General features: G+C 43.3%; 1 long non-coding RNA gene and 1 pseudogene across 1 annotated transcript; both read right to left on the bottom strand.

The window, feature by feature from the left end:
• Window positions 1-2910: 2910 nt before the first annotated feature.
• On the bottom strand, window positions 2911-7621 carry LOC148140962 (uncharacterized; annotated as a pseudogene).
• Window positions 7622-8847: 1226 nt separating this feature from the next.
• LOC122541269 (uncharacterized) lies at window positions 8848-20266 on the bottom strand. The gene is made up of 2 exons (XR_006309545.2): window positions 19863-20266; window positions 8848-9517 (listed from the first exon to the last, which is right to left on the bottom strand). It is a non-coding gene; the product is annotated as an uncharacterized LOC122541269 (long non-coding RNA).

The following is a 20266-nucleotide window of genomic DNA, read 5'->3' as shown; positions in this document are numbered from 1 at the left end:
CAGACTAAACCCACTAAGTGTCCTGAGCAGAGAGAAGGGGTAATTGGTACAACTGGAATGACGACACAATGACAGTCACATTGATTTTGCAAGATGTAACTTTGTAGGAAAGTACCAACTCAGCAGGTTATCAATAGCAATTGACCATGCAGTAATATTTTAAACTACATTTTCAAACTGAAGTAACAATCATTTCAAAGTCCTCAGTGCAGTTTTCCAGAATGCCAACTGAATCTTGGATAAGTATAACAGGATTAAAGCAGTTCCAAAACGTTCCATCTCCGTGCCATAATATCAAAGTGTATTGGGACTAAAAAAACTAAGTAAACTGGGACTGTTACCAAACATATTTTATTTTCTTTGAATCGGGTTTGAATAACATTTTCTTTACGAATACATTTTTTTTTTACAAAAGTGTTAAAAGTGAGGCAACTGCTTTTATAGGTGGCTATTCCCCACTGGGTCACCCAGTGCAGACTATGGCTTGACTTTAGATGTGGTGTAAATATTACTTTAATAACTACTGAAACAAGAATGACACACCCAAACTGATACAGATGATGGCCATTCTGGAGATTAACTGTGGATATGCTTACACTGATGTTCACATCATTGCAAATCAAAGTACTAGAGCAGCAAGCATATCTCATAAAAATTTAGTGACGTGATCCTGCTACAAATAAAATGCAAAATGAGTGTAATCTGGAGGTACACGATAGCATGAGAAAGCTGGAATCTGTAACCATCAAAACCACATTATTCACAATGAAAACGGGCTGGAGTAATTAAGTGGACTTGGGGATCAAAGTAGAGTGTAGAAGCAAACACTGGAGTGGGGTAGTAATAAAATTGTATATTAAGAAAACTTTGGAATAATAAATCCCAAACCTATGGTTGCAAGAGCTTCAGAGTTTAAAAATGTGTTGCTGGAAAAGCGCAGCAGGTCAGGCAGCATCCAAGGAGAAGGAGAATCGACGTTTTGGACATAAGCCCTTCTTCGGGAATAGAATTCCTGAAGAAGGGCTTATGCCCGAAACGTCGATTCTCCTGTTCCTTTGATGATGCCTGACCTGCTGCGCTTTTCCAGCAACACATTTTTAAGCTCTGATCTCCAGCATCTGCAGTCCTTGCAAGAGCTTCAGAACTTCTATGTCATTACTATCTCTTCAATGTATTTCCTATAGCCTGTATTTGAAACTCACAGTTCCTCCATTTTTTTGGTTATTGTAATTAGTTTTGAAGCTTTATTTGCAGTGAGCTGAAGGGTGATGTCTCACATGTACATATTCTTAAAGTTCTTGCCCTGCTCTTAAGCAGTACTACTGTCTTATCTCATTATCTACACAGCTTCCCTCCCCTTCCTGGATCTCTCCATCTCCATTTCCAGTGTTTGATTCAACATTGACATAGACTTCAAATCCACCGACTCCCAAACTACCCGGATGACATCTCCTTCCACCACCCACCTCCTGTAAAAACACTATCCCTTACTCCCAATTCCTCCACCTCCACTACATCTGCTCCCAGGAGAAACAATTCCACTCAAGAAAATCTCAGATGGCCTTCAACCTCAGGGACTGCAATTTCCCCTCCCATGTGGTCAACAATGCCCACCAGCACATCTCTTTCACTTCCTGCCTCTCCACCCTTGAACCCCACCCCTCAAACCATAACAAGGATAGAACCCCCTGGTCCTCACCTTCCACCCCAGCAACATCCGGGTACACTGCATCATCCTCTGCCACCGACAGTCAGACCCCATCACCAGAGATATATTTCCCTACCCAGCTCTTTCAGCATTCCACAGAGACTATTCCCTCTGCAACTCCCTTGTTAGTTCCATGCCCCCCCATTCCCAGCATTTTCCTTTGCCACTATACAAGGTGTAAAACCTGTGCCCACACCTCCCCCCTCACCTCCATCCAAGGTGCCAAAGGATCTTTTCACATCTGGCAGAGATTTTCCTGCACACGCAAACACTTCATATACTCTGTCCAGTTCTCTCGATGTGGTCTCCTCTACACTGGCGAGACAGGATTCCAACTTGTGGAATGTTTCAGAGAACATCTCCAGGACACACACACCAAACGACCCCACTGCCCTGTGGCCAACTACTTCAATGCCCCCTCCCGCTCTGCCAAGACCATGCAGGTCTTGGGCCTCCTCCATCGCCAAATTCTAGCCCACCGAATACCTGGAGGAAGAACACCTCATCTTCCGCCTTGGGACCCTCCAACCACATGGCATCAAAGTTGATTTCACCAGTTTCCTCATCTCCTCTGCCCTCACTTTATCCCAGATCCAACCCAACTCAGCATCGCCCTCTTGAACTGTTCTTATTTGTCGATCTTCCTTCCCATCCATCCGCTCCAACCTATCACTGTTACCACCACTTCCATCGACCTATCACCGTCCAAGCCCCACCCCCTCCTGTTTATCTCTCAGCCTCCTTGCCCACGTCCCCTACTCCACTCGTGATTAGATTGGATTCCCTACAGTGTGGAAACAGACCCTTCGGCCAACAAGTCCACACTGACCCTCCGAAGAGCAACCCACCCAGACCATTCCCCTACAGTCACCCCTGACTAATGCACCGAATACTAAGGGCAATTTAAGCATGGCCAATTCACTTGACCTGCACATCTTTGGACTGTGGGAGGAAACCGGAGCACTCAGAGGAAACCCACACAGACACAGGGAGAATGTGCAAACTCCACACAGACAGGTGCCCAAGGCTGGAATTGAACCTGGGTCCCTGGAACTGTGAGGCAGCAGTGCTAACCACTGAGTCACCGTGCCAGCACAACACCTTTTGACTGCTTCACTGACCCACCAAGCAAGTTACTGAAAGCAGAAGCTTGTGTGTGTGTGTGTGTGTGTGGAGGGGAGGTGGGGGGGGGGGGGGGGGGAGGAGGGGGAAGACAGGGAAGAAAAACCAAACTACTGCAGATGCTGGAAATCTGAAATAAACACACCAAGGGCTGGAGAAGCTCAGCCATCTATCGATAAAGAAACAGAGTTAACATTGAGTCCACTTTGACTCTTCAGATGGGCACCCTACAGACTCTGTCACGCAGCGAAGGATGGTAGGATGAGACAAGCAAATGGTCAGAGGAATTACCGAGCCACCACCTTCTGTCGCTGTGGGATTTTTCTCCACATTTGCTTTTCTCTTTAGGCCATTTTTTCCCTTTAGTCTAGAGTTTCCTTAATAATTCTTTTTCAGCCTCCCTTCCACAAAGGAGAGTAGATGGCAGCATAACGCAGGGATTCGGGTGATTTTCCTGGGGACATGTAGCTGGTAGCTGGACTAATTGAAATTTGGTTAATAACTCTAGTCTGGATGACCATGAAACTAACATTGATTGTGATATCGGTTTCACAAATAATATTTTAGAAAGCAGATTTGTTCTGCTTACTAGATGAGCCTACATGCGATTTCAGACCCACATTAATATGGTTGACTTTTAATCATCCTCTGATTTGTCCAAGCAATCCACTTCAAGGGCATTCAAGGTTGGTGACAATCACTGACCTTGCCTGTAAGGAATATATGGCTCATGGCAATAGTTTATAAATAATACATAGTTCTGAGAACTTTATTGTTGTGAAGGCAAGGTGATTAAAATTCTGGCCTTTAGTGACTGCAAGAATACCCAATGAAATAGCAGGTCAGAAGGTTTCCAAGTTTGTTTAATAGAAAAATAAAAAGGATAGAGCTATAAACACAACAGGTAAATTTCTGTTAGTCAGGTCATAATGTCTACACCGTTTGAAAAGTGTGGAGTTCAGTGAGCTGAAAGGCTGTAAAAGCAATCAAAAAAATAAATTGTAAAAGAGATGATTGGCTTGGAGATCAGAGTGAACCTCGCCTGAGTTAGGTCATGGAGATTGGTAAATCTTAACGTGGTTTTCTGTTTTCATTCTTTCTATCTAGTTGGTGGTTAGTTGCAGTTTGGAACAGAGTGGAATCTGAAACACAAGCAGCTCCAGGGAATAAAAGTGCTACTTTGAACAGATTCCAGGTACTTAAGGCTCAGAAGTCCCCAAGGATCATGACTTCACGCCATGGATAAGTGTTTAGTGCTAAAAGGTGCATTCGAGACATTGGTAGTTCAGTACAATGGGAATTAGCTGAAGAAAGCCCACAAGCAGTATTTCATTGGTGCAACTGAGAAAGATTGATGCTGAGATACATTTTACTGCAGCTCACTGAAAACAGGCACTTGGTTAAAAGCCAAAATTGTGCTGGTGATTAGACACTTACCAGCAGACTCTGGAATGCTGGGGAACTGTGTAATGGGAGAAGTGACTGAACCACAAAGTCATAACTACTTGAGGCAGTCCAAGTCAGAAAGACTTTTGAGGGCTTTTCAGGATCTTTGAAAGCGAAGAATTGGAGTCCTGGTTGAGATAGGGGTTTAATGAGAATTAGAGACCCACAGAATCACTAATATCTAGTGGCTTTTTGAGAAATAAGACCATCACCTGTGGGACCTGTATTGATGGTGTCAGCCATTTAAAGTACAGTCTGTGGGGTTACTGATCACAGTTTGTTAATTCACATTTATCTCATTTTAGTTCTGATTGTTGGAATACAAACTATATAAATGTATTGTAAGCGGTTTCACTTCTTTAACCTTATATATTAAAGATTGCCTTGGCATTTAAATATAAACCCTGACACTTGCATTCTTTTGCACATTATTTTCTTTAAAACATTATGGTCTGTCATAGAGATGTACAGCACAGAAACAGACCCAACTCATCCATGCCGACTAGATATCCCAACCCAATCTAGTCCCAATTGCCAGCACTTGGCCCATATCCCTCCAAACCCTTCCTATTCATATACCCAACCAGATGCCTTTTAAATATTGTAATTGTACCAGCCTCCACCACTTCCTCTGGCAGCTCAATACATATACACACCGACTTCTGCATGAAAACGTTGCCCTTTAGGTCCCTTTCTCCATTCACCCTAAACCTATGCCCTCTAGTTCTGGACTCCCCCACCCCAGGGAAAAGACCTTGTCTACTTACCCTATCCATGCCCCTCATGATTTTAGTGAGATCACAGCAAAGGTTCCGCTTGTTTAGTATTTACATAACTGGAAATTATAGCACCTGTAAGAACTACATCTCAAGCAAGCATCCAGAAAACCGACGTGACATGTTCTTGTAAAAGAGACACATTGCAACAGATTTATTTGTTCTGGAATAATGCTGGGAAAAGTACCATGACAACTTTTCACTGGACAGACACGACCGTTTGGAGTTTTGCCTTTGTGGTTGGATGAGTCACATTGGTAAACGGCTACCCTGAAAATGGTGCACCTCACAGTTTCTTGTGGATAGACAGTGGGAAGAGATGCTGCATGTTCCTGAAATTTGAGTGATGACATCTGTACCTGGAAATTCTGCTCTTCTCACAGTCTGGTGGGAGTGGCTGTGGGTGAGGGTGAGGTGTATGGATAAGAAACTCAGACAATTCTTTAAAGTTGCTTTCAGATCTTTGCACGGACCTCTCAAATTTTAACGTTGATTTCTGTCTACAGCTTTGCAACTTGTAACATTGCATTCTGTGCACTGTCCTATTACCCTGATGCACTTCATATAGTATGATCTGCCTGTATAGAATGTAAAACAATGCTTTTCACTGCTTCACCCTGTTTTGCTGCACAGTGTTTTGTAACAGAAGGAACTTGGCAGTGGAACAGTTTTTATCCCAAACTGGTGCACTGATGTATTTCGAGAGAGGGTGAAGCAGTTCTGGCAGCTATCGCAATGGAATTGTCTGTTCCCTGTGTGGGTATACTGGTGTTTGGTGCGGTCATACAATTGTGTGAAACCTTTATTGCAAAACTCACACTCGAATGCTTTATCGGACATTGGGACACACTGGTGTTTCAGGAAGTATGAAGAGCTCAAGAAAGCTTTATCACAAACTTCTCACCTGAATGGCTTGTTACCTGTATGGATACACTAGTGTACCACAAGGTATGCAATGCTGCAGTAATCTTTATCACAAATCTCACACCTGAATGGTCTCTCAGCTATATGACCTCTGGTGTCCACGCAGATATGAGGAGATGCAGAAATCTTTGTTGCAAATCTCACACCTGAATGGTCTTTCCTGAGTATGGATACACTGCTGTTACAGGAGACTCTGACTGCATGAAGCACTTGTTACAAGATTCACATTGGAATGGTCTTTCTCCTGTATGCACGGGCTGATGAACACGAAGGTACGATGAGTTGCAGAAAGTTATTTTGCAAACTGTGCACCAGAAGGGCTTTCCGTTTTTCCGAATGCACCTGTGTACCTGGAGGCAGAATGGCTTCGTAAAAGCTTTGCTACAAACTTGGCATTTGAATGGTTTCTCAGTGGAGTGAGTGCACTAATGTTTCAAAAGTAATGGGGCAAGTGTGAACGTTCTGTCACAAGTCTCACACCTGTGTGGGCTCACTGGTGTTCCAGTAGGCACGAGGACGTCACAAATGCTTTGTCACAAACCTTGCACAATGAACGGTTTCTTGCCCATGTGTATCCACCAGTGTGGCAGGAGGGTAGATGCTTGTATAAAGGACTTGTCACACATGTCACATTTGAATGGTTTCTCACCCATGTGAATGCATAGGTGTTGCACGAGGCCAGATGCCCGTGCCAAGGGCCAGCCACAGACATCACACTTGTATGGTTCCCCTCCAATGTACCTGTCTTTATGTCGACAACCACACTAAGACTTAAAATGCTCACATCAGAATTTTTACTTGCTTGCTCTCATGTACCTGTGTTAGGAGGTCTGACAGTCCACGAATCTCTTCTCTTACCTCTTGCTGTTCACTGGCCTTTGATTTGAGGGACCGGTGCTTCAAGATAATTGAATGTTTGAACCTACTTTCTCAGCTCAGATTTGAATAGATTCTCATCTTAAGGGAGGTGCCAATGCTTCAAGAACTTTTATCAATTGTGTGTGAAAGTCACTGCTTGCGCAACTATGTTCACAGCCAACCATTTTACAAGTCCCTTTTCCCCGTTGCAATAAGCAAACTCAAAGCCTACCATGGCTTTTGAAACATTGCTTAAAAATGTGTTGCTGGAAAAGCACAGCAGGTCAGGCAGCATCAAGGGAGAAGGAGAATCGACGTTTCGGGCATAAGAGGTGCTCTGCAGTGATAATTTGTTTTATTTCAGACAATTCTGAGTAGATTTTCAGAAGGTGCTTTTGATGTAGAGCCATTCTTTGATGGTCTGGAGGCACTGCAGTTTCTGTCCTTCCTGTCATTTTTTTATCTGCATCAAACATTGTTTAATCTAGCCTGGTCCTTCTGTAAGACAGTAAAAAGATATCATGATTTACTTTAAAATTATTTCGCCTGTCCACCAAAGCTGCTTTCTGCATTCAGAGAGCCCACATCCCCTGCCCAGGGTCAGGAACCCGGAAGTCTGGATTGGCCAACCTGACTCGGTCAGCTACCTCAGTCGGCTTTTGTTGAACGTGAGCTCTTATGATTGTTTTGTTACTGTATCTTCCAGCTAAAACGGAGGAATGAAAGCTTTGCAGAACGCCCCAAGTCTGTGTGCAAGAATCACCCTGACCTTCCCACAGCTGGTCATCCTAACACAGCGTCCTGCTCACATGCCCTCCTGTCTGTCCTTGGCATGCCGCAATGTTCCAGCAAATCACAGCACAAACTGGAGGAACAACATCTCATCTTCAGCCGAGGCACTTCACAGCCTTCTGGACTTTAAGATTAGAGTTCAACCCCTTCACATTGTGAACCAACTGCCATTCCTTCCCTTTCTTTTACCTTTACTCATTACATTCTCTGTCACCGTGTCCTCTCTCCCCTCCCCTCACCCCAGTGGGACTGTTGGCTGTTAGACACACCATTGTTCTGCCACTCTCCCATTCCAATCACTTAATCTGCACTATCAACATCCTTTCACTCTGAGCACTCCAGCCCTACCACCATTGCATTAATGCTGCCCCCTCCACATTTCACGTCAGCTCGGAAGAAGACTCATCTAGACTCAAAAGCATTGGTTTGCTCTCTCTCCATGGATCTGCCTGACCCACTGTGATTTCTAGCAATTTTGTTTTCAGTACAGATCCCAGCATCTGCAGTAATTTGCTTCAACTGAATAAAAGGAGTCAACAGGCAGCACGGTGACTCAGTGGTTAGCACTGCTGCCTCACAGCGCCAGGGATCCAGGTTCAATTCCCGCCTCAGGCAACTGACTGTGTGGAGTTTGCACGTTCTCCCCGTGTCTGCGTGGGTTTCCTCCGGATGCTCCGGTTTCCTCCCATAGTCCAAAGATGTGCAGGTCAGGTGAATTGGCCTTGCTAAATTACCCGTAGTATTAGGTGGATTAGTCAGAGGGAAATATAGGTGAGGTGGGCTCCTCTTCAGAGGGTTGGTGTGGACTTGTTGAGCCGAAGGGCCTGTTACCACACTGTAGGTAGTCTAATCTGCCTGACAACAACCTTGGGTAGTTTAATGACTGTGTGAATAGTTGGGGGGGTGGGGTGTAAAGGTGGTCAATTTGACTTCTTGGGAGAAGGTATAACTGTTCATTCAACAGGAAATTGTGCTAATGGTGGGTAGACATTATCGCCAACTCTTGGACAGAGAAGAGTAAGAATGAAAGGACTCTAGCTAGTGCTGTCAGCACAGAAAAGTTGGGAATTCCTGCCACCTGCACTATCTGAAAGAGAAGACTATCTTTCATTGAGGAAATTGGCCTGATGTAGCAAACACCACTTGATGGTCACTTGAAGTTAGAAATTTGTAAAACAGAGAAGTATTTGCTTATTGGAAGTTAGGAAAAACTGTAGACTGTTTTCTATAAAGACTGTAATTCAATGGAGAGTACAGTGCAACATTACAGTTCTCAGTCATGTTAATAAAAAAATACAAAGGAGATGTTTTTGCAGTTTGAGTACTAGTTGCTTATTAACTAGTTGTTCACATTTAGTTTGCTATGTAAAATTTTAAACTTAGACTCTTTTTAAAATCAAGTTCTATAGTTGTCCACTGGAAATTTTATACGTTATTGAGTTCCACAAGGTTTGTTACATGACGGTAAAATTTGAATCTATTCAGTACAGCTCTGTTCTAGAGCAGGCAATTCCATAGCCTCCTCCTTTGTTACTGACTACCTACAGCCGGATACCATTATCTTTCCTTTTCCCATTTCACAGACTTTTTAACTTCCAAAAGTAATCAAAAGCAACAGCTTTGCTGAAGATAGCAGGACAAGATGCCCTCAGTCAGTATTCAAATGTGCAAGGTTACCACGTTTGAAAATTACAGTTGGATCGGAGCTCATGTTAGATAGTGGCACCACTGTGGGAAGGAAATAGATTACTTTTGAGCTCTCACAGCATGCACATGGATAGTGAGTCTTCCTTCATCTTCTGAACAGATTTGAAAAAAAGTTCCTATTTTAGATTACTGTTATCGTTCATTAGTGCTTAGGAAGCATCTTCTTGATGTGTCTTGATGCACACTATGGAAACAGAATAATAAACAGGTGAGAAAATGATTACTAAAAACTATTATTCATTCCATATTCTATTATTGACAGTCATTTAAATCCTTTCAGATGTTATAGCTAGATGTGTTTGAAAATGGTGGACTGAAATTCCCTCCGAGCTAACTTTCTCAATTTAAATACTTTCTCAATTAAAAAGATAAGCTTCAAATTAAATGTATAAATAACACAAACGGTTTGGTGCCTGAACTAGCCAATATGGTTCCTCCTCAACCGATCGGCTGAGGGGTGACCTTGTAGAGGTTTACAAAATTATGAGGGGCATGGATAGGATAAATAGACAAAGTCTTTTCCCTGGGGTGGGGAAGTCCAAAACTAGAGGGGCATAGGTTTAGGGTGAGAGGGGGAAGATATAAAAGAGACCTAGGGGCAAACTTTTTCACACAGAGGGTGGTACGTGTATGGAATGAGCTGCCAGAGGAAGTGGTGGAGGCTGGTACAATTGCAACATTTAAGAGGCATTTGGATGGGTATATGAATAGGAAGGGTTTGGAGGGATATGGGCCGGGTGCTGGCAGTTGGGACTAGATTGGGTTGGGATATCTGGTCGGCATGGATGGGTTGGACCGAAGGGTCTGTTTCCGTGCTGTACACCTCTATGACTGACTAATACACTGTCATACTGTACTGAGTTAATGTGATTGCTTATTTTATTAACTCCTCGTATTTTGTGATCAATGAAAAGCAATAGCAATCCAAAACTCGTCAAAAAGCTGAACATTTCACACACTCACACTTCCCCAGGAATCGTCTAGGCTAAGTTAACATAATACCTATTATTCGCTGTTCAAAGCGCATTCTCATTTTAGCGTCATTTATAATTTAGGGAAGTTCCCCAAACACCACACCCTTTTTTTTGACCTTGCTCTGTTACTCTCTTATTCAGTTTCTAAAAAACAAACAAACTGCCATTTTATTCACCCCTTGCTCTCTCCCACTCTCTTGTCATTTACCTTCCCCCAAACCTCTCGTTCATCACCTCTATGTCATAAGCTATCGCTGCTGAAGACTCACCAAGTGGATAGCGAGAGGAAGGGAGTTAGCGAATAAGAGTGTGATGAGTAAGGAGGATATTTGCAAGGGGAGAGGGGTGGAGAAAGTCACTAACCTCTGCTTCACCATCCAATAAGATCATGGCTGACCTACCTCAACTCCTTTTTTGTGTCAGCTCATTACTACCCTCAATTCCACAATATCTTAAAATCTACCCACCTCTTTTAGTAATTGCAGTAATATATCCTTCACTGCACTCTGAGGGAGAGATTTCTAGACAATTGCTACAATCTGGGAGAAGAAATTCCAGCTGCATTTCAGTTTTAAATGGGTTCCCCCCCCCCCCACCTTTACTCTATAACTGTGCCCTCTAATTAGAGATTTCCCAATAGTGGAAACATCTTCCCAACTTCAACTCTGTCAAGTCCTCTTAGTATCTTGTATATTTTCAAACGTTTACCTCTCATTTTTGTAAATTCTAATGAATAAAGCCAAACCTGTTTAAGCGTTCTTAGTAGGTCAACCCCCCTTAATCCCTGGAATGAGCCGAGTGAATCTTTTCTGAACAGACTCCAATGCCAGTACATCCTTTAGCAAATATGGGGAGCAAACCTATATACAGTGTGGCCTCACGAACACCCTGTACAGTTGTACAAAGACTTCTCTATTTCTAAACTCCAAACCCTGAGCAATAAGGGCCAAAATTCCACTTTCCTTCTCAATTATTGTTGTATCTGCACGCTACATTTATGTTACATGTACAAGAACACCCACGTCCCTCCGTGTTGCACTTCCTCCCCCACGATTTCTCACAAACAAAGACGTGCTGACTGTCCCTAATCAGTCCTTGCCTTTTCAAATGCACGTAAATCCTGCCCCTCAGAATCCTCTCCAATAACTTACCCACCACTGATGCAAGGTTCGCCAGTCTTTAATTCCCTAGCTTTTCCAAACAGCCTTTCTTAAATAATGGCACCACATTGACTAATCTTCAGTCCCCTGGCACCTCACCCAGGGCTATTGATCATACAAATATCTAAGCAAGGGGCCCAGCAATCATTTCCTGAGCTTTCCCCAAAATTCTGGGGAACACCTGATCAGGTCCTGGGGATTTATCTTCCTAATGCATTTTAAGACCTTCAGCACCGCCTCTTCTGTAATACAAACTCTTTTCTAGGCATCACTATTTATTTCCCAAGTTCCCAAGCTTCCTTGTCCTTCTCCACAGGATATACTGATACAAAATATTCTAAATGGATAGTAAATCATTGAGGCCTGAGGATGATGCTTGTGGACACGTCACTAATATCTTTCTCATCTGTAAATGACCCATCAATTCTGCCTTTGGTTTGCACACAGGAGATAATCTTCAGTTCGTACCAATATGTTAGGACAAAGTGTGAAAACTCAGTTAGGGCGCTTGAGGATTACAAGGAAGTCAGGAAAGACCTAAAAAAAGAGAGCTCAGCAGAGCCAGAAGGGGACACGAGAAGTTGTTGGCAGATAGGATCAAGGTTAACCCTAAGGCTTTCTATAGGTATGTCAGGAATAAAAGAATGACGAGAGTTAAATTAGGGCCGGTCAAGGATAATAGTGGGAAGCTCTGTGTGGAGTCAGAGGAGATGGGGAAGCACTAAATAAATATTTTTCGACAGTGTTCACTATAGAAAATGAAAATGTTGGCGAGGAAGATACAGAGATACTTTCAACTAGACTAGAAGAGATTGAGGTTCACAAGGAAGAGGTATTAGAAATACTGCAGAGTGTGAAAATAGACAAGTCCCCTGGGCCGGATGGGATCTATCCTAGGATCCTCTGGAAAGCCAGGGAGGAGATTGCCGAGCCTTTGGCATTGATCTTCAAATCATCACTGTCTACAGTAATAGTGCCTGAGGACTGGAGGATAGCAAATGTGGTTCCCTTGTTCAAAAGGGTAGTAGAGACAACCCTGGTAATTATAGACCAGTGAGTCTCACTTCAGTTGTTGGTAAAGTGTTGGAAAAGGTTATAAGAGATAGGATTTATAACCATCTAGAAAAGAATAATCTGATCAGGGACAGTCAGCACGGTTTTGTGAAGGGTAGGTCGTGGCTAACAAATCTTATTGACTTTTTTGACAAAGTGACCAAACAGGTAGATGAGAGTAAACCTCAAAGTTTGTGCGAAGAGTAAACCAGTTGATGTGGTGTATATGGATTTCAGCAAGGCGTTCGATAAGGTTCCCCACAGTAGGTTATTATACAAAATGCGGAGGAATGGGTTTGTGGGAGACATAGCAGTTTGGATCAGTAATTGGCTTGCTGAAAGAAAACAGAGGGTTGTAGTTGATGGAACATGTTCATCTTGGTGTCCAGTTACTAGCGGTGTACCGCAAAGGTCAGTGATGGGTCCACTGCTGTTCGTCATTTTTTATAAATGACCTGGATGAGGGTTTAGAAGGGTGGATTACTAAATTTGCGGACGACACTAAGGTTGGTGGAGTTGTGGATAGTGATGAAGGATGTAGTAGGTTGCAGAGAGACATAGATAGGATGCAGAGCTGGGCTGAGAGGTGGCAAATGGAGTTTAATGTGGACAAGTGTAAAGTGATACACTTTGGATGGAGTAATCGGAATGCAAAGTACTGGGCTAATGGTAAGATTCTTGGGAGTGCAGATGAGCAGAGAGATCTTGGTGTCCACATATGCAGATCCTTGAAAGTTGCCACCCAGATTGACAGGGTTGTTAAGAAGGCATACAGCCTTTATTAATAGAGGGATTGAGTTCCGGAACCAGGAGGTTATGCTGCAGCTGTACAAAGCTCTGGTACGGCCACACTTGGAGTATTGTGTACAGTTCTGGTCACCGCATTATAAGAAGGATGTGGAAGCTTTGGAATGGGTGCAGGGGAGATTTACTAGGATGTTGCCTGGTATGGAGGGAAGGTCTTATGAGGAAAGGCTGAGGGCCTTGAGGCTGTTCTCGTTAGAGAGAAGAAGGTTGAGAGGTGACTTAATAGAGACATACAAGATAATCAGAGGGTTAGATAGGGTGGACAGGTAGAGCCTTTTTCCAAGTATGGGAACAGCAAACACGAGGGGACACAACTTTAAAGATAGCTATAAGACAGATGTCAGAGGTAGTTTCTTTACTCAGAGTAGTAAGGGGATGGAATGCTTTGCCTGCATCGGTAGTAGATTCGCCAAGTTTAAGTGCATTTAAGTCGTCATTGGACAGGCATATGGACGTACATGGAATAGTGTAGGTGGGATGGGCTTCAGATTAATATGACAGGGTGGCGCAACATCGAGGGCCGAAGGGCCTGTACTGCTCTCTAATGTTCTATGTTCTAATATATTCCTCTCAATATTTATCTTAAGCAGTAACTTTTTAATGTAGCACCTTATCGAAAGCCTTCTGGAAATCAAAATGCACTGTGCCTACTGATTGTCCTTCAAGAACTCTGCTTTTTATATAAAAACAGAAAATAGGAGCTGGAGTAGGCCATTCAGCCCTTTGAGCTTGCTATGCCGCATGTTACGATAACAGCTGCTCATCCAAATCAATAGACAATTCCTGCTTTCCCTCATCTTTTGATTTCTTCAACCCTAAGTGCTAGATGCAACTCCATCTTGAAATCATACCATGTTTTGGCTTGACTGCTTTCTGTGGGAGTGAAAGCCACAAACTCACCACTGAGTTGAGACATTTCTCCTCATCTCAGTCCTGAATGGTTTACCCCTATCCTTAGATTATGACCCCTGGTTCTGGACTCCCCCACCACCGGGAACATCCTTCTTTCATCTACCATGTCTAGTCCTGTTAGAATCTTATAGGTTTCCATCAGATCACACCTCATTCTTTTAAGCTTCAACTGATATAATCCTAATTGAACCTCTCCACATACATCAGTCCTGCCATCCCAGAAATCAGCCAGTTAAACCTGCACTGTACTCCCTTGAAAGCAAAAACATCCTTCCTCAGGTAAAGTAGACTAAAACTGCACACAATAAACCAGGTATGGTCTCACCAAGGCCCTATATAATTGCAGCAAGACATCCCTGCTCCTGTATTCAAAACCATTTGCCTTCTTGACCACATGCCATACCTTCATGCTTACATTCAATGACTTCAAGGACACCCAAGTCTCGGTACACATTTTCCACTCTCAGTTTATAATAATCACCTCCGGATATTTGTCCCTGAAATGGATAACTTCACATTTATCCACATTATACTGCATTTGCCACGCATTTGCTCATGCACTCAGCCTGTCTAAGTAACACTGAAGCATTTCTGTATCCACCTCACAGCTCACCTTCTCACTCAGTTTTAATGTATTTACATTAAAATACAAAGGGGCGGCACGGTGGCTCAGTGGGGTTAGCACTGCTGCTTCACAGCGGCAGGGTCCCAGGTTCGATTCTCAGCCTTGGGTGACCGTCTGTGTGGAGTTTGCACATTCTCCCAGTGTCTGCGTGGGTTTCCTCCGGGTGCTCTAGTTTCCTCCCACTGTCCAAAGATGTGCAGGTCAGGTGAATTGGCCATAATAAATTGCCCATAGTGCTAGGTACATTAGTCAGAGGGAAATGGGTCTGGGTAGGTTACTCTTCGGAGGGTCGGTGTGGAGTTGTTGGGCCGAAGGGCCTGTTTCCACACTGTAGGGAATCTAATCTAATCATTAACAACACTGGTTTGCTCTCTCTCAAACGGCATTTGAAATTCCATAATCACCATCCCTTAGAAGATCTTTAATTATGAAATCTCTTATTAATCCTACCTCACGACACATTACTAGATCTAAATTTGCCTGTTCCTAGGTAGGATCTGCAATGTACTGTTCTGAGAAATAATCACGAATGCACTGTACAAACTTACCCTTTCACATTACCCTTAAAGGTGGTACGGTGGCTCAGTGGTTAGCACTGCTGCCTCACAGCACCAGGGACCCAGGTTCAATTCCAGCCTCAGGCGACTGTGTGGAGTTTGCACATTCTCCCAGTGTCTACGTGAGTTTGCTCTGGTTTCCTCCCACAATCCAAAGATGTGCAGATCAGGTGAATTGGCCGTGCTAAATTGCCCATAGCGTTAGGTGCATTAGACAGTAGTAAATCTAGGGGAATGGGTCTTGGTGGGTTACTCATCGGAGGGTCGGTGTGGACTTGTTGGGCAAAATGGCCTGTTTCCACACTGCAGGGAATCTAATAGAATCAACCACCTGATTTGTCTGGTTGATATGCAGATTAAAGTCATCCAAGACAATTTTTTACACACCACCAGCAAGGCAACTCTTTGTAGGTCTATAGATGACTCCCACCTGCAATGTGTTTCCCTCACTAGTCTTTATTTATACACAAACAGATTCCTCATTGGTCTATTGTACCTGTGCTCACCACCGCACTGATACCTTCCTTTCTCAACAAAGCTACCCCATTTCCTTTCTCTTTTTGCCAATTCTTCCAAAATATTGATTACCCTTGAATACTGACTTCCCAGTCAGTATTCCCTAATAACTATAAAGTCATATTCATTTTGTTTTATTTGCACCATTTTGTAAGTGTTGAGTGCATTCTGATATTTACTATTATTGACTATTCTGGTTCTAATTTCTGCTGAACCCTTCTGCATTTATTTTCTGCCACTTCCTGTGACACTTTACCATTTGCCTTCACCCTCCTGCATATCTGCTCTCTTGTTTCTTTTTCACTTATAAAACTTCCCTTCAATTGAACCATTCCTTCCACTAATTAACCCTAGTTGTTCCCATCGTAGTTCAAATTAAACCCATTCCAATAGAATTTTACCCAGTAATTTGAACTCACTTCTCCCATACCAATCTTCAACCTTTATTAATTTATGCCAAATTTAATGTGGCTCACAAAGTAATGCTGAAATTGTTGTTCTTGTGTTTCTACTTTCTAATTTAGCATCAAACTGCACATAATCATTCAGCAGAACTTCTTTGGTAGTCCTACCTCTGTTGTTGTTACTATGACAACAGGATCTTCTCCTTCCCACACCAAGTTCCTCCCCAATCCAGAAGAGATGTCCTGACCTTTGGCATCAAGTACAAAACACAGCCTTCAGCACTCTCCAGCTCTGCTGCAGGGGATTGTATTTATATCCCTGACTGTGCTATTTTCATTTACTTCCAATTATCTTCTCTCCACTTGAATTAGTGCTCTGGACCATGGTGCTGTGATCAGCTCACTCTTATTACATAATTTATAGTGGGGAAAATACAATTCAGCAGTATGTTTTTAAGAGTGCTGAACCAGGGGTAACTATAAAACTAGCTGTCACCTGAAAGTAAATGCCACCTCCTGGAATCTGGACACAACGCAGCCAGGTTTGGTCACCTTAGACATTAGCTCCAACCCTTCCCATTACTTCCTTCAAATTATACATTTCCGCATATACAACTAATTCTGTCTCTACCTACGCGTCGTGAAATGATAGGACAAAACCAATGAAACTATTTCCTTTCAAAGAGGTTCTTTGTCATGTTTTTATCAAGTCAACCCTTACTATTATAGTACTGATGAAGGGCTTATGCCCGAAACGTCGATTCTCCTGTTCCTCGGATGCTGCCTGACCGGCTGCGCTTTTCCAGCACTCCATTCTTGACTTAGCTCCAGCATCTGCAGTCCTCACTTTCTCCTATTATTGTGATGCCTACTTCATCTTTTTTGGTGCTCAATATGCTAGCCTTTAGATTAGATTAGATTCCCTAGTGTGGAAACAAACCCTTCGGCCCAACAAGCCCACATTGACCCTCCGCAGAGTAACCCACTCAGACCCATTCCCTGACCCTACATTTATCCCCGACTAATGCACCTAACACTATGGGCAATTTAGCACGGCCAATTCATCTAACCTGTGGGAGGAAACCAGAGCACCCAGAGGAAACCCACTCAGGCACGGGGAGAATGTGCAAACTCCACACAGACAGTTGCCGGAGTTGGGAATTGAACCTGGGTCCCTGGCACTGAGGCAGCAGTGCTATCTACTGAGCCACCGTGCCATGCTCCAAAATAGCAAACCAGCAGACCTCTACCACGCCAAGTTAACAGAGTTATACTTCACAAATTATAATCAGAATATACTGTACTAGGATAGGTACAGGTGCAATACTTGCACTGCACACTGTACTGAATCAATACACCCCCTGTCAAATCATTCAGTATGGCAATATGAATGATTGTAGCTTGAAGTTTAGATCAGTAAAAGGTTGTTTCTGCTCTTCATCCCTTATCTCTCTCAGCTAACTTATGCTCAAACATTTCAATACTGGCGGTAATCCTTCAAGTGTAAACTAATGCTGGCTGGAGCAAGTTCTGCACCAAGCTTATGAATGGCACCCTCGTGGGATCCCAACCATAGTACCTGTCTCAAATCAGTCTTTGTTGCTGATTCATCCTTTGTCAAATGTGGTTGTTACAGATCTGTAGACATTTCCAGAACCTTTTGTCAGCACTATCCAAGGAATCTTCATTCAGGTGAAAGAGACTATTAACATTTACGAACGTTAACATTTGGAAAGAGTTCAGTTAAGCCCTTCTCTGGATGACAATGGAGCCACCAGTGATGGGTGGGAGTTCACCACTTTGATGACATGCAATTTGATAAGCTCCAGAATACCCTTCCTTCACCTCTCTTTTTTTCCTCTTTGCCCTTTAACACCCTTCCGAAAACTTAAGACTTTGGACATTGAACCCAATATGTCTCCTAAAGGTGACTGCCTAATTTTGCTTTTATAATGATCCTTGAGGCTTTGTTTTATGATGATGTGAAACAAATACATTGTTTGTTTGAATGGCAGATGGAATTTAATGCAGATAAATGTGAGATGTTGCATTTTGGTAAGGCAAACCAGGGTAAGACTTTCACAATAAGGCCCTGGAGAGTGTTGTTGATCAGAGGGACCTAGGGGTGGAGGTGCAGAGTTCCTCAGAGATGGCATTGCAGGCAGACAAGGTGGTGAAGGCAGCATTTGTATCGCTTGCCCTCATTGGTCAGAGCATTCATTACAGGAATTAGGACGTCATGTTACCAAGACATTGTTTAGGCCACTATTGGTGTAATAGTGTACAATTCTGGTTGCCCTGCTATGGGAAAGCTGTAATTAAACTGTATGTTACTGAGACTAGAGGGTTTGAGTTATAAGGAAAGGCTGGATAGGCTGGGCTGTTTTCCCTGGAAGTGTAGGAGGCTGGGGGTGATCTGATAGATAATTTATAAAATTATGAGGGGTATAGATACAGTAAATAGGCAAAGTCTTTTTACCAGGGTAAGGGAATCCAAAACTAAGGGTAGAGGTTCAAGGTGAGAGGGGAAATATTTAAAAGGGAGCCAAGGGGCAACTTTTACACACAGAGGGTGGTGTATGTATGATAGATAACTTACAGTGTGGAAACAGAACCTTCGGCCCATCAAGTCCATACTGACCCTCCGAACAGCAACCTACCCAGACCCATTCCCCTACATTTACTCTTTCACCTAACACTACGGGCAATTTAGCATGGCCAATTCACCTAACCTGCACATCTTTGGACTGTGGGAGGAAACTAGAGCACGCGGAGGAAACCCACGCAGACACGGGGAGAATGTGCAAACTCCACACAGGCAGTTGTCCGAGGTGGGAATATGAACCCAGGTCCCTGGCGCTATTAGGCAGCAGTGTTAACCACTGTGCCCCTGTGCCACCCAGAACAAGCTTCCAGAGGAAGTGGTAGAGGCTGGTACAATCACATTTAAAAGACTTTTGGACAGGTTCACCGAAAGGTTTAGAGAGATATCAGCCAAATGCAACCAGTTCAGTTCAGGAAACCTGGTCAGGATTTTTGGCATGACAAACTCTCTAAGGACCCTCAAACTCTCTTCACAGGCTACCACCACTGACATTAAAAAGAACAAACTGTCAACAGGACAGCTGCAAAACTTAACTTATGGCAACTTTTTAAACAATTTAAAAAAACCCTCACAGTGAGGAAACATTCACCCCTTTGTAGTGAGAGCTGGGTCAGGCAGGAGGAAAATTACAGTTCATGGAACTAAATACAGGGTGGGAATGGAATTGAATATCTCGGTAAAATCTCGACTTGAACAAATTTAATTAAAAAGTCAGCTCCTTCAAATCTGAAATGAAAAGTCGAAGCATCAGTTCCTTCCAAAACTGGTAGTTAAACTACAAGCTTTCATGTTTGGTTTTGTTTCAATTCACCAAGTGATTGTCAGTTTACCCAGAGTGAAGCGAGTGTTTACTAATAAAAAAAATCCAAATCACATCCATGTCAAAGACTGGCCCCGATTTTTAAAACGCACTTACATTTTCAAAGGAGCTGGACAACATTCCCCTGCAGCAGCTCTCCTCAGAGAGGACCGCCCTCTCACTCTCGATGGTTTCCCAACCAGCAAGAATTCTCAGTCAGCCTGCACCTCCCCCAGACAATCACACCTCACCTCGTCTTCAGCAAGTCCATCCGAATGGGGATGGCCACACACAGAGCAGCAGAAAAAAACAACTCAGCACAGGCCTCTCTCAGCAATCCTCCTCTACTCCCTTCCTGGTAGCCCCACTGCAGAATCAGGCTGATCTGAACATTTGACTGTCTAAGGTTTTTACAAACCCCATTCTTTCACTCAGCCTGTACTTTGACTTTGTATGCGAACTTTGACACATAGCGAACAGGCCGCAGACTGGAGGAGACAATTAAGAGGGACCCTGGGTCT

Source organism: Chiloscyllium plagiosum, unplaced genomic scaffold (assembly GCF_037043375.1).
Source record: "Chiloscyllium plagiosum isolate Xiang-an unplaced genomic scaffold, Cpla_swu_hap1 HiC_scaffold_35, whole genome shotgun sequence".
NCBI lineage: Eukaryota > Metazoa > Chordata > Chondrichthyes > Orectolobiformes > Hemiscylliidae > Chiloscyllium > Chiloscyllium plagiosum.
The sequence above is the reverse complement of the archived record's forward strand: the minus strand, read 5'-3'. Positions and strand labels throughout refer to the sequence as shown.